This window comes from Battus philenor, unplaced genomic scaffold, assembly GCF_028537555.1.
Source record: "Battus philenor isolate CCGP_79_NKW_IND1 unplaced genomic scaffold, ilBatPhil1.0.hap1 SCAF_8, whole genome shotgun sequence".
Lineage (NCBI taxonomy): Eukaryota > Metazoa > Arthropoda > Insecta > Lepidoptera > Papilionidae > Battus > Battus philenor.
In genome coordinates this window covers 4291353-4307515 of record NW_027181748.1, presented here as the reverse complement: position 1 = coordinate 4307515, position 16163 = coordinate 4291353, and the positions used below count along the sequence as shown (strand labels likewise).

Below are 16163 nucleotides of genomic sequence, written 5' to 3'. Positions count from 1 at the left end.
TCATTTCGAAAAATTCAAAGACCATTTGTATGCCCATGATGGACACTGTTAATGAAATAGCTTACGTTGGGAATGATATATCCGCCTCTAGGCTATTGGTAATGAAATATGTAATTATATATTATTTTAAATATATATAGTCGCGCTGAGTTTCTTTCGACTGTTCTTCTTAGGGTTGAAGCATTTATTTTCCGAAAAGATGATACACACATTTTGGTGTCAATAAGAGACGTATTCCATCTTTGAATTAATTAATTTTTACTAAAATTTTAGAAGTAAAAAATAGATTTAAAACGAAAGAACGGGCAAGAAGGGTAAACAAATTTTTCACGCTAACACCGTCTAATCCTTTTCAACCTCAGTACATTAACCTTATTATCAATTGACCCGTGACAGATTTTTTCTTTGATTAATTGAGTTTACATTTTAACGTAAATAATCCGTAGCCCTCGTAAACAAATTACTTTGTCCCTTTGTGTACTTTGCCGCCCTTTATTCTTCGGGAGTTCTGTTTAATGGAAATTTGAAATTAATTTTGGTTTACTTAGTTGATTGAACGGTAAATGGTACGAGAGTACATCGAACCACGCTATGGGTCATCTTTGAATTATAAAAGGTATGGGCTTCTACACGAAGTAATTACTGAAATGAATGTTAGGTGTTTTAGTATAAGTAGATCGTTTCAGATTATTTTTTCGGTCAGTATACAGTTGATATATTTCTATATACAAGCTTACACGCGACAGAGTACTGAAGGCGTTTAGCCTAAACTTAGTTTTTGTAGCATAAGTCGAAGGCTCCCTTGGAAACCTTATCTCGGTCTTTTACATCACATGTAATATTACAGGGAGGTCACCGAACACTTAGGTCGCCGGAAACCCCAAGTGAAACCTCGGCTTAAATGGTCACTTAATACGCGCATAACATTCCGACTCAATAGTTCAGTAGGTCTACTATGTTTTTGAAAATTTACACGAAGACTTAAAAAAAATATGATAAATTATTCAGTCACATTGTTTATTACACATGTGTGGATGCCGCCGGAACTCCGCAGAATTGTTGCCGCGGACTCAACTATAAATCTAAATTTATGGCTCTGACTTTAAATTACCTTTTAAATAATGTTAAAATGTTCCCTCGAAAGTCCACTAGGAAAAGGTTATAGGTTTATGACCTGGTTATGTATTTACCATTATTATAAAACACTGTTGGAAAACTTTAACGATGGTGTCTTTTCTACCAATAGATTTAAATACAATCGCGGCGGGTAACACACCGTAAGCGACGCTGTATTCAGTTCTGAGCGCTTCTATGTTGATGAAATTATTGGGCCTTTTTTATTGTCTGTAACAAGACAGACCAGTCGTGTTCGTCGAGGATATGGCAAGGCCCACCTTACATTCTCCAGACATATTTCCCTCTACGAGATGCTTTGGACACTACACAGATGATTTCATGTGTGAACCTGAACATCTCTCTATAGCATAAACTTTTGCATAACATCGAATAAAGCATTTTAAAATTAGATGGGGAACGTTTGCCGAGAGGCTTTAGGGTGCAATGGTTTGACAAAAACTTGTCAAGCATCGAAGATTTGAGTGGTAGTGTCATCATCATTAGTGTCAGTTGATAGACGTCTACTGCATGGCATAGGCCCCCCCCCAAAGGTCGCCAGGAAAACCGGGTGTTGTGCTTCCCGCATCCAACGACCTTCCGCGATCTTGACTGTGCCATCAGTTCACCTATTGATGGCCGGCCTACCCACGCCGCTCTACCGACTCGTCATCGCTACTCGAGAACCTTTTGACCCCAACACGAGTTACCGTATCACTTATAAACAATAATTTATCTGGCTTGACACAACTTTCAAGCAAAAAACTACTGTATAAACGAAGATTATGTAAATCGAAGCGAACATCATCACGCTTCTAGGTACTACACTTCTTATTTTAAAATTGATCAACGGACTGCTATTTATCAATTTATCAAGTTTAACAGACGCTTTAGTGTAGGCGAGCGCTTGTTTCCATTACGGAACTGGTTTTGACATCGACGATGTGATGAGATCACTCTGCACTGATATGGGAGCTTGTTTTCCGTTAGCTTTGGATGCAGTTCAAACATGAATGTTTTTTTTTTTTTTGCAAGTAATGTGCTTTATCATGGTATATTCAATGTCCATATGATATACCCAGCAGATTAGTTATGTGAGAGAAACACACCTTCGTAAAATGAAATAGTTGTTTGTTTTATTACAAATTTAATATCGTCGCCGGCGTCGTATTACAATGCAAGTTGATTGGGTTGTAGTGTAGTAAAAGCTTTAAATATTTGCAAGTTTAGCTCATTTGTAAAAAGCTTTAAAGCTTTCATATCTATTTCCAATCAATATATAGCAATAATCGCAAATAATAATTAAATAAATATGTCATAATCCGAATTTTTGGTAACGCTTTTTCTTACTATATTATTATCAGGTTATTTATTAATTATTCTAAAACCATTGATTTGTGGTTAGGGCGTGTTTTACGTTAATTGAAAGCAAATAATCTATATCTTCATCCCTTTAAATCGTTTACATTTGTCACCTTACCCTGTATCACCCGTATATCGTATATTTAACAAAATAAATAATTTTCTATTTATGCATATATTCATATATTTAAAGATGAAAACATTCTTTCTAAAATTATTAACATAATTTAGTGTCGACAAACGAGATTTCTAAAATTATTTATGTACAAAAAATATAAATATTTCGTGAAATAAATTCCATTTGATTTTAAATATAATAAATTTCACAATTTCTTTTGCATTCTCATTTACTATCTATTTTAACACATTTGTGGTTTCTTTTTTACTTGAAACTTGTTTGATAGTTTCTGCATCATCAAATCAAAACAAAATACACCATCATCATATCAGCCGAAACCTCACTAAAAGGAATAGGCTTTCCCCCAAGATCTCCACAATCCTTAACTATGTCGTGGGTCCTAGTGAAGGGGGCCTATCCCCGCCGCGTCTACCATCTCCATGATTAGTATGTCGTGTAGACTAAAATAAATAATCGTCGACCTTGGAATCTAGGTCACCTTTTCAACTGTTTCTTTAAACGTGATAATAACGAACGTAACAAAATTCGTGCGATGTCGTCAAAGGACTAATTGGGGACAATTAAAGGATCGTGACCCAATTACGAGTATTAAGACCAAGTCAGGTAATCTTTTTAAACATCGTCCAAATTTATCAGACCTCAAAGAAGCCTTAGTACAAGTAAATACATCGTGATTACGCTTTATTAAATTACATTTCGTTCAGTGGCTAGACACGTGTCTTACATGCGAAGGTTTGCCGAAATCACGCAAACGAATATGTATTGACTACCATTACAATAAAGATAAAAATTGAACGCTTTCATTCATAAGTAACGAACCGTTCAAAATTGCAATGAAAGCGGTGCTTATTCACTTAGACCGTATTGAATGGGATAAATGTGATAGACTCTATGACACGTACATCTGGTTTTAGATGCGGTCGTGATTTGTCTTATTCATCGAACCCAATTTGAATTATAGCTTCGGTTATACGATATTGTTTTTATTATTCTCTTATAGATTCGATACTAATTAAATCGAAAGTTTTATTTGTTTGTAGACTGCATTTCTTATTTATTATTTACAATGTCATTAGTCTACATTATGATGAGAAACATTGATATTTACTCATTGTATAAATATTTTCTATTAGAACGTCGGTAATGGAATATTATAAAAGTTACAATTTTGATTTATAAAGTGATCACTCGGGAACATTTCTCTTGAACTGAATTGCCACAGACTAATAACTTCTGGCAGTAAAAAGTTTGCAGGGATGGATGGTAAATAAAAATTAATTAATGTAAAATTAAATATATTAATTAATGGTATAAGTATTAATAGAAAATTTGTCAACACTTTTTCTTACAATAGTTATCATTACGTTATCTTTATTTCTGAAACCATTACTTTTTTAATAGAGTGTACATTGAACAGGAAATGAGCTATACATTCACCTTGCTAAGGCGCTTTTACACTTATTTCTGATCCTGTATACATTATTTAGTTATCAGTTGTTAATTTTATCTGTTGTCCGATTCTGCAATTATCATTAATTAAATAAATTCAACACCGGAATTAGAGAGTCAACAAACCGTTATGAGTTAGAAAAGACGTCGTGAGACCTATTGGCGGAAGAATCAGTGTAATTATCATAATTTTATTTGCATATTACGTCTCTCTCCTGCGAAAGAGTGTCATGTAGATATCCTCCAATTTAAGTATATGGTATATAGTAATTTGACATAATTTATATGTATTGCATTTATATGTGTTACATTTGCACCACCCTGGGTTGACTAGTAGAGAATACATATACAGAGTTTGACATTGGTGTTGCACAATATGTGTAAATAAATATATACCCATAACATAAAGTTAAATAGAATTTAAAGTAAATACAGTGGAATATATTGATTGATATTGTAGTATATATGTATATATAGTATCTACGATCTGGAAGTGCCGGAGGGAAAGAAGTCTTGATTAATTTATCATGTCCAGAAATTCGACATTATTTTGATCCATGTTTGACTAAGTGTTGGATTATTATGGAAGGCACTTTTACATCAAAAAATCCCTGCGTGAAAATGAGTGAGGCGGATATATGCACGGCAATCACACAAACATCTAAACATAATACTTATGCGTGGGTGAGTCCACGTACTACTTGTTTCTGTGCATTTAAATGCTCCGAAAATGGTTTCCTTTGTTAATATATCTTTTAGCAATTTATTGAATCCACCTTCAAAATTTCATAAACAAATAGTAATCGTAAAAATGGATACGAGTTTCGTATCCCAGGTCAAGCCCAGCCCATTGTAATGCGCGTCGAATTTATTTTCACAATGTTAAATAGGTTTCAACATTATCTAAACGTAAAGCCGTCTCAAAGTATCCTTGGATCACGCTTCGCTGTTAATAGATAAATGAGATTTACAGATTAAATGTAATATGGTTTATAGCTAGGTAAGTCTAACTTTGAGAAAAAGGTCAATCATCCAATCCAGTGTTTCCCAACTTTTTTTGTGCCATGCCCTACCAAAATCTTTCTACAATTCTAACTTCCCCTATGTAACATATACAATTTTTATATTAAAACGAAAGTATTAAAAGTATTAAAAGCGTGTTGAGTCCATATTCGAATTGCCCTGTTGAACTATTTAATCGCCCTCCAGTGGGGCGTTAGCCCCACGTTGGAAACAACGATCTAATCCATGTCGGCAGCGAATCGTTCGGGAAACTAAGAAACATCTCATGCAATATTTCTCATGTCCTTAAGACAAAAGTTTATGACCAATATATGTTACTAGTGATGGCTTACGACACTGAAACGTGGTATCTTACACTTAAAATCATTGGCAAGTTGACGGTAGTTCAAAGGACCGTGGAGAGGGTTAAGCTCGAAGATTTTTTTGGATACACAGGATCAGAAATTATGACATCCGTTACAAGCCGTTTGGAAGTTGAATTAGCACTGGGCAAACCTTTGCGTGCAGCAACTAGAGCTATGAGGTTCTGGATTCGAGATCCTGGACCAGCATCCACAAGGTCTGTCAGACGACCTTGTTAAGGTCGTCGAACAGACTGTTTCAAGCCAGTCCTATTGGAAATTACTGGGATAGGCCATAATCTAGCAGTGAATGTCTTATAAAAATCATCACATCAACAGCTTTTTAGACAGGCGATTATAATTACACGACAAAGAACTGAAAGTGCATGTCTCTAAATAAAGCCATCGTTATTTCAAGGCAGAAAATTAACCATGCACCAAGCATGCAGGCCTCACTACTTTAATAGCGCTAAGGAATTTAGCCGTGATCCAATTTTTAATGTTACCAGTTTTAGCGTTTTGCTTAAACAGATTAGGCCAGTTGCAATAACACTACGCCGCGTAGTTATTTATCAACATCGTACCGGCCCGCATGAACATGGTTTTTGGAAATTGCATTCCGCGCACTATCTAACGCCATGTGTCATTTGGTGCAAACAAATCTTTTTAATAAAAAGTATGTGTTGTGTATTTAAAAGCTTTATGTATTCTATCACCTGTGATTATAAAGCACATAATGTTTCAGCCATAAATATTTAATTTTTTTTTATGAAGCTATTACTTTTATTATTTATTTCAGAAATATTTTGTAATGCCGTTTTAATATTAGGTTTAGTAAGTAGTATGCAGTATTAAATATATATTCTTAGCTTGATTGGTACAGGATACCTACAAGGCCTTTAGTCCGCCATTACACAAGTTGTATGAAGGGTAAATAAATAAATTTAGTCGATATTAAAAACATTAAATTCTCATTTATTACGAAAATTATTGACCAGTTTTCATGTCAAATGATTGTTATAATAAAATTAATTTGAATGAATTAAATCTTAATTGGATTTAATTTAAGTCTATTACACGAATATTTCATGAAATATTTTATTAACAGATTATAAACGCCGATTTTTTTTGCTCTCGATGTTTCGATTGCTTTGCAGCGGTTATGGTCACTGAGGTGATGAGCATATATATGTCATAATTATTATGAGGTAATTTCAAATAATGTTTTATAAATTATTGTGTTTTTTTTGTTTGACATTATTCATATTAATCACGTATTCCCAAAGCCATCGAACTCTATTAAATAAAAAAAAAATAAACAAAATTTCTTTAGAGAAAAAAAACCCCTATGCAATCCATTAATTATGTACATAAACATAATCATTTAAATGAAATAGAATCCGCAGAAAATGAACTCAATATTAGTAGTATTATCCTTATACATATTTGTCATTCTGTCATATAATTCGCTCCGTTTCTGCTACTCGGACAAAAATATAAGTATAGAAACTATTGTGTTGATAAAAATTAGATTATATTAAAACCAGACATCGTGGGTATCGTATTTATCCTAAAATAAAAAGTAAAACCTCCGGCTTTGTGCATACAAAATATAACTGCGGTGTAGGGTTAAATCTTTTTCTGTGAATAAACTCATTTAAAAGGTGCTTATATGTATTTCGCACATTCATCATTCATCTCAAGACGTCAATAAGGTCGTCTGTCCGCCTTGTGGATGGAGGTCCTGCGCTCAGCTTGCCGGTCCTTGGTCTCCAATCAATACCTTAAGTCTCCAGCGACCATCTTTCTGTGCGCTTTATGGGTTATAGTGGCTATGTCAGTTAATTTCTTTCGTCCACAAATCTCTTCATTTCTGATTCGATCTCGTAGAGTAATGTCTGCACAGCTCATACCATGGTCCGCACATTCAAAGGTTATGTATTAGAAATCGCAATTAAAACAAGTAGATATTTATCACATCTGTAAAAATTTGCACATCGCGTCACGGTCCAGAAGTGTTCGAGAATACACTTGCTCAATCTTCTTTTATAATTGGTACGCGGCTGCCGTTTCGCTTATAAATTTTGCGCAACATAACGCGACATGTTAATGTTACGACGTATACGAATGTGTGTCACGGAGTTCTATATTACACTATTAAAATAAAGGTTTGTAGGGTGCTTTTGTTTAGGCTATCAGATGTAAAGTGATGTAGGGATGCTATTGTTTAAGGAACAAATGTCGTTTGCTTAAGGGTCGGTAAGAAAGGCAGGTCATTTCCTGGTTGCAGTCCAACTCGAACACACGTCCCGCTATTATCTTATTTTAACTGCCACTCATGATAGTGTAATTTTGTGATGTCGCTACCTCCATTGTAAACGTTTATTCTGCTTTGTTATCCTGATGTTTTACTAAATAACCTCACCTTATGTCTTTCACGACTACAATTTCACAAATAAACACACCATAATAAGTAGTCCCAAAGTAGACTGGACCCTCCTTAGAGCGTTCACCTCAGCGATTATTTCCTTGAAATAACTTAAACGAGTTCTTGAGGTACAGCTTCCGAGAAAACTCGTACTTATTTACAATAAAGATGTCTAAGTAAAATGTCCTCACATACTAAAATAGTAAAGTATTATGTATTGTCATCCGTAGAATTAACCGTTTATAAACATTTATTCAATGAAGATGGCTATGCCCGAAATTTCTCTACTAGACCGAATTATGTTTAAGGAGATATTGAGACAAATTAACTGACACGGCTAAGCGGATTGGCAAGTCGCGACAGTGGGCAGGTTACGTAGTGCGCAGAAAAAATTACCTCTGGACCCCTTATGTTTTGTAGTGAAGATTAACAAGGTGGATAGCCATTATGAAGTCATCAGGCGTTGGATTTTGACTGCTTTCGACCGGTTCTATTAAAAATCAATGAAGGGCGACTATGTCCTTAAAAACTAACTTAAGAAACACAGCACAACTAAAATTATTCAATGAATTATGATAGGTTCTAAGCTGTAATTTCTTTACTTTGATGTAATTCAGAGTTTTTATTATTTGTTACTATTTACAAATATTTATACTATTTATCGCATTTGGGATCAAATAATGTAGCAAGTGAATGCCTGTTTGGGTTAAAAGCAGCAAGTAAATATTTTGTTTATGTATATATATTCTAAATTAATTATATTTAAATATAGTTTAATACTGATACGTTGGCTTGGCAGTTGCTACGATTTGTAACAGCGTTGGGTTCTAAGGCATATTAAGTAACATGAAACGTGTGGTTAGGTGTTTAGTAAGATTCTCACTGCGCAGTATTGTACTCCAGTTTGTGGACAAATAGCAGAAGCCACGATCTATATATATATATATATATATATATATATATATATATATATATATATATCGTGGTATATATATAGATATATATATAGATAGATAGATGTTATTGAATATTTTTAGAATCTATTTAAAGGTAATATTAATAAATTAAAATTATAAGTAGTCTTTTAACGTACGTTACGTTACACCATTCTGACATTTTCAGTTAAAAATTAGATTCGGTGTGATCATAATGAATTTAACATGTAGCTTGGTCATCCTCGTTACTGAACCGTATTAGCACTATTCCATAATCATTGAATATCAATAATGCGGAAGATATGGTTACGTTCGAAAACGCCGTGGAAAGGCAGGCCGCCACAGAGGAGCGAACCATTGCTTCTCACGATGTGACAAGGCAAAGATTGTCAAAGTAATATTTTAAAAACCAATCGATTGGAAGTTCTTGTTCACTTTCAAAGTTTATTCAAAATAAACTTCTTCTTGAATCGTGGATTAATGGATTTTGTAAACTTTTCTATTAGTAAAAACTACATTGTATTCAGAATAATAACCATTGTTTTAAAAAATAATATTTTATTTAATACATTCTCCGTTTGAATAGACCGATGTTTATATATAGAAAAGCATAAGTTGTAATAGATGTATTTTTAGACGGAAGAAAAATTATTGAGATAAGTATCCAACCCGGTGGAAATCTAATATAACGCTCCGAGCAGAAGCTCCCGGGGAGCCTTCGGGTTTAGTTACTCTAAGTAGGATTACACTAAGCGCCTACAGCGCTCCGGCGCCTTAAACCTGTAAAAGTTTTAAATGACAAGTGGTAAATAATATTAGTTTGTACATTACAGGGATGAAGTAACAGACTAAGTGGAGGTACTCTCTAGAGATCCTTGCCCCAGGTCACTCAATAGAGCATCTGTAGAAGTGTTCTAAGAACTCGGCTGCCTCCTTATCCGGTAATATAGTGGTATGTAGAGACCCGAGCCGGGGCTCTCGGGGAGCTTTAGAGCTTTGCAAACAAAATCTGGGATTATTAGCCTTTGTGCCATCTACGTCATGCTTCCTCGAACCCGCGGTATCTGCTTTAAGCAGGAGTGTATCTCTCTTAAAAAATAGAAGAGTATTTCGTGACAAAAATCACGGAAGCGAATTAGTGCAAATCTAAGAACCGAACAAAGCGTTTGTTGCGTTCTTAGTAAAAGCATTGATCGATAACATCAATGCTCGCGTCACGTATTCCGACCTGGAAGGCCCACCTGCGTGTGCGCATTCATTGTTAAATGTACCTATTATTGAAGTACATTGTCATGGAGGTCCGAGCTCCCAAGTGCTAATCCAAATTTACAAATGAATGTGACATCTAATTACATTGACCGAACGGACGGTTGGACGGTGTCGTAACTACGATGGTGTGTTAATTAATTTTATTGCGTGATACTTTTCGTAACACGTCTGCGGCTACTTCATTTAAACCCGTTCTCACGGAGCGTCGACTGTCTTCTGTACTTGAAGTGAGTACATCTAATGTCGACAATAACGTGTTCTGTTTGCTGTATGTTTTCACTGTTTTCTATATTATTATTAACAGGTACGAATTAAGTCTCGTGAATATTTTGGAATATGGTGTTTTAATGTCTCGAGGTAAATCAGTCCATCCAAGTTGATCGAAGTTGGCTACCGGTGATAATAATCATAGAATATAATCACGAGATACATCTTCATTAGTGAAAACATCGCTAAGCAAAGTTGATATCAAATCATCATCATCATCCTTAAGCAGCCGCAGGACATTCACTTGTGGACATTGGCCTCCCCTACAGGTTTCCGTTAGAAGCGGCTTTCATCCAACGCTTTCCGATCGAGCTGTGATGTTTTCCCCGCTTATTTTCGAACTCAAAAAATTCTAACTGAGGTGGTAGGATCCTCTATTGTCCTGTGGTTCCTTTTATGGGCGTAGTAGCCGATGTAAAGGCAAATAGGCGGTGAAATAAGTCTAATTTTATTGAAAAAAAAAAACTTATTATCTAGCCGTTTAAAATTTACACACAACTAAGTATTAGTTTAAAAAAAACTTATCAGTATCAAAGGCAAAGGCTCTTAGCAGTCGTACACAGGTAGATTTCTCTATTCAATGAACAACAAAACAAACACTTTGTAATACGATACAAAATATCGGAAATAACACCGTCCAACATTATTTCATTTAAAATGATATTTTCAATCTTATTGCAAGCACGACTAAGGTTGTTTTCCTATTTTAGCTTGGAGACACGTTAAAAGTAGCTGCGTACTTTAGAAAATTACAGCAATCACTATGTACGTTTATAACTTGGTTATCACCAACTGATATGTATATTCAACATATAATACAAGATGATTGGTTACAAGCATTTAAGTTTTAAAGGTGTGCATGTATAGCTCATTAGTCAGCACAAAACTTTTACATCTTTTTTCAATCACACTGTATAAAGTGACCATAATTCCCAAGAGATGGATAATAAACAATAAATAATTTTAATATGAAGTAATTGTGAAAACGCTTTTTATTACCGTATTAATATTAAGATTTTTATTATTTCAGAAACTATTGATATTTGGATAGGGTATACCATACATAAATTGACAGATAATGAGTTATAAAATCATCCTTTTAAAGCTTTTACACTTGTAACCAATCATACTGATATATTAGTAACATATCCAACAATTACAAAAGAGTACATTTGCAAATTACCTTCTTTACCTTATCTCGGCGGTGTGAAATCATATAGTTGGTTACATCTGTTTTCCGTTTCATGTAATTTGCTTTTTAAAATCAATTTGTAAAATTCGAATTTGCTTTCTAATTAAAGTATCGCGATATTCTCGAATTATTGTTGAATCTGTCCGTTCCCAACCGGAAATCCATTACACATTATCTTGATAAAAGTTTAGGTGATGCAATTACATTCAAAATGTTTCTTTACCAATTAACGTCCTATGCAATTTGGTCGCTTCAATGATAGTTGAAGCTTTAGTACTGGTTTTTATTTAGAACTTTTTTACATATATCAATAAACCAACATAGAAATAATTTATGTGAACGTACATTAAGAAACTGGGGGTATATAATTCTCTTGTCGATTAATAACTAACGTTTAGAATATCGCTGAGTATAATATACAGCATTTACTAAACCCATTTTGGCATCTGCATTTTACGTAATGTGGTTGAAACATTTTTATTTATAATAATTTAAGACGTAAAACGTCCATTGCTAATTAGGTGTCTACTACAAATTTACAAAAGAACCGGTTGGAAGTTGGTTCAGCGTTTACCGACGATCTTGATGATGTCGCCTGTCCACTTTATGGGTGTGGACATCCTATGCTGCTGTTACATGTCCGTGTCAGCAGTCATCTGTTCTGCGCGCTATGTGGCCTGCCTATTGCCACTTTTGCCACTGCAGATTTCCTTATCCGATCTTGTTTAGCAACTGTGAGCTTGGTAATGTGACCCTAGTCTTAAAATTGTGTCGTAAGTCATCCACTGATCGGTAAAACTTCGTTTTATGGCACTGCGGGGGATCGGACGTGACGAGGTTTCATAGTTCTCCAAACTTTGTCCCACTAAATTGTATTTCCATTAGTAAATTTATTATAAACGACTGACAGTAGAGATAGAAGTTAGATCGCAGTGTTAAAGTTACCCTCATGAAAGTACTTAAGTTTATTATGCAAATGAAGTGCAGTGCAAAGGGAAAGTTTGGGGCACACCATACGCATTATGAGCTATATAAAAAAATGTGGAAAATCTCTGCATGGAAAGTGTGTATGGTCGTAGACACGCTAAAAGCGACAAGGTCGCTGGAGGCGTTCACTTTCGCTGCTGCGATTTGTTAAGCACGAACATTCTATTCATGCCCATATGGCGCTTTACTTGTAGCGCTTTTTTGCGTTTTTGCTTCTGCAACGCCGAGTCTAGAAACTACTAACCGCGCTCTCGTATTTAGTTATGCCTTATACGGTTCTTTTTCTTTGCTAGGCTTATAGCTCTTATATAATTTGCTGTCTTCTCGGTGAGTTATAGTTTTATTAAATAACGGGTTGCAGGTTTATAGAAATAACATGTTTAAAAAAAATTAACATTTACTTCGTTGACAAGTATAGTTTACATTCAATGAATCAGGGTTAACTTGTAGTGGTAGTTCGTTAAATTATTGATATGTTATTAATTTCTTATTTAATTAAAATATATCGAATGTTTCTGACCTTGATTTGAGGACAATAAAATATTCTTTCTTATTTTTTCGTGTCAATGTTTTGTTAGGGATAAAAACGTTATAGTGTTATTTAAATTACAAATAAATACATTTTCACAAATAACGTATTAATTAATAACAATAAAAATGACTTAAGCTTTACGGTGTCTTCTTCATAGATACCTCCTTATAATTAATATAATAGATTTTTTTATGTACACTTAATTTTATTACGAGAAATGCATAATCCGAATTACTTAGCCACACGCCCTTTGTTGATGTTTGTACACGTTCTTCAGTTAACTAAATTCACTGCTTCAAACGTCTACTCGCGCGAGAATTGTCGAAGACCATTTTCAAAGGCTTTCACCGACGTGTACAGTACAACGCGAAGACTCCAATCAATGATCCATTGTTTCATTATCATTGTGACTTTGAGCTATTCTAAATGTGATCTACCATTGCGAAAAATAAGAATGTATGGAATTTTTTAAAATACTTTATTCAACATGTGATGGATTACATATGTTGTTGACGTCAGGTTGAGTTTGCAACCTGTTTAGACTATAACTTATTAAATAGCAAATTTAAATAAGTGACAAAATTGTATATTATTAATGTATAATATCTTTTTTTACTCACGTAATAGTACGAGTTATATTCTTTACCTTCCATGCTACTTAAAAGACGTGTGTTACAGAAAGGTATTTAGATATTTTCGCTCTAAGAATGACAACTTTAATTTTAAATGGAGAATTAATTAAGTCAGCGGGATTATATATACATACTCTAATAAACATTCATTTAACAGGAGACAAAAACATTATTTCCAAGGTGTACTTTTGTCTAAGCCATTTACATTGAATCCTTAGCTTGTATATGTTTGTAATGTTTTAAAAATATAGCATTAGAAGCTTTCTGGAACATCATGTACAACAACGTACTCAGTGTGTCATAATACCACATTGCGATCGCCAACCTGCCTGCCAAACTTGGCAATTATAGTATATCACCCGCATAGATATTTTTGGGGATGACTTATGGGCTTCTATGAGTTGAAAAGACGACGAGCATTATTTGGGATCTTCATATACAATGGTATACATTGCCCATAGAAAGATTAAACTCGATAAAGTCGAGTGTGTATACAAAATCCGTTATTGCTTCTAATATTTACATACTCTTCTGAAAATCAATAATGCTTATTGTAGCTACTATAAATGTTGATTATTATTATTATAGCCTGTTTATTTTAAAAAGGAATAATATATTAAACAAGTATATGGTTAATTACAAGACATACAATATAATATGTGTATGCATTAAAAAATGTTAGTATTAATAATCATTTAATTTATATTCCAATCTTAATAAATAATTACAATGTATATAAATTTTAAATGATAAATAAGTTAAAAAAAATCAGAATTCATTTCTATAAATTATAAATCATTATGCACCATTCTATGGGAAAAGGCCTCCTCCATTTTGCTTTACATTAACATTTATAATGACTATAAATTGTTGGTATCGCTATTGAAATTTGTTATTTAAATAAATTAGGACGTAAACATTTTTACAGGTATATCAGAAGGAACTGTTCCGCTTGCCAGTTGTTATATACTCATATAATAATCCCACGGAAAGTCAGATGTTTACTTATACTTTATATTGTTAGTGGTATGGGAAAATGTTCCAGTATATACAAAACAACTAACAATGGCTACTCGTTCCGCTATCGTATGTTTTCTATTTTGTTACCGCAGAGTCTCGTTTGGAAAAATCTAATATTTTTTGTTTTAAATTATTTAACTAAGCCTTCAAGAAATAAATAAATTATTCATCTAACATTAAATCATCGAATAAAAAAATATATGAAATATGTTAAAAATGTTAGTTGAATAGTTCTCCTGCCAATTTATAACCAATAATAAGATAATCTTTAAAAGTACATTCCGCATTTAGTGAACGTATCTTAGCGGAAAGGACGAGCCACGCGAAGTGGTTGAAATAATTTTACACATCATCATCATCATTATTTCAGCTTTACAACGTCCACTACAAAGGGTCAAAGGCTCCCACCATAAATTTTTAATAAGTAGGAAGCGTTTTGCATCGGACGCATTCCGGTTAATTTAACAACGTCAAATTCAAAAACATCAAACTAATCAATGTAATAGATCCACAGATTAGCACCGAGACATAAGGTCTCAGATTAAATAATAAAAAGTTTCTTAGGTGTCACAGACAATTAAAATTTATCGATGCTTTCATTCAGCTTAATATTTTTATTAATGAATGTAAAATTTGACTAAGTCCGTAAAATTACAAAAGAGCTGCTTACATCACATAATTTAAATCTTAAAAATGTCGTAATTGCGATGAATATTTTTCTCGTTATTAAAATCCATTAATATTTAAATTCATCGCTATTTCCTATCTATTAACCCGTTGTACGATTTTATCAAATTGTAACTTTGTATATTGAGAAATAACTTACCGAGATGTTATAGTATTTTTTGGTGTTACGTAAAAATACATTTAAAATTTTTGTAAACATACCTTGGTGCCCGTCTTTTTTATTTTCAGGTGTTGTAAATAGAAACTTTTATCTATATTGAGAATTGAGTGTCTTGTCGTTTATGCATTAGAGCAAATCGCAATTGTCATCATTGAAGCCTTGATATGAAGGAACTGTTTTTAACATTTGTTTTGTTCCATGTTCAAGGATGTTCTAAACATAGACTTCTATTATTAAAATTCAAATACGACCAGTATGAGACATCAAAAAAAAAAAAAACGAATAAGCCCCACTGCAGTTAGACGTTATTATACAATAATTAACACTTTATATAAACCTAATCCGCTTATTAAACTCAGCGTAATCGGCATTTAAAGGGTGACCGAGTACATTTCGTCTCAAAATTGTTGCGTTACCAAATATAAAAATACCAGATGCGTGAATGTATAAGCCTCAAATACTAAAATAAAGGTTGTATAAACAAGAAAACAGACGAAAATATCATTTCAAAGTACATTCTAAATGTATTTGAGATTCATAATTAAGTGTTGAGCGTTTAAATATATAAATCGTTGATCGCGTTCAGGCAGTTCGGTGTAGTGTATCGGCTTTCTTTATTTTGTTTAT

At 33.5% G+C, this 16163-nt stretch overlaps 1 protein-coding gene across 3 annotated transcripts in view; it reads left to right on the top strand.

Moving 5' to 3' along the window:
* The window catches only part of fwd (phosphatidylinositol 4-kinase beta fwd), an 88988-nt gene that overhangs the window by 50538 nt on the left and 22287 nt on the right, over window positions 1–16163 (top strand). The gene's annotated exons all lie outside the window — the stretch shown is intronic.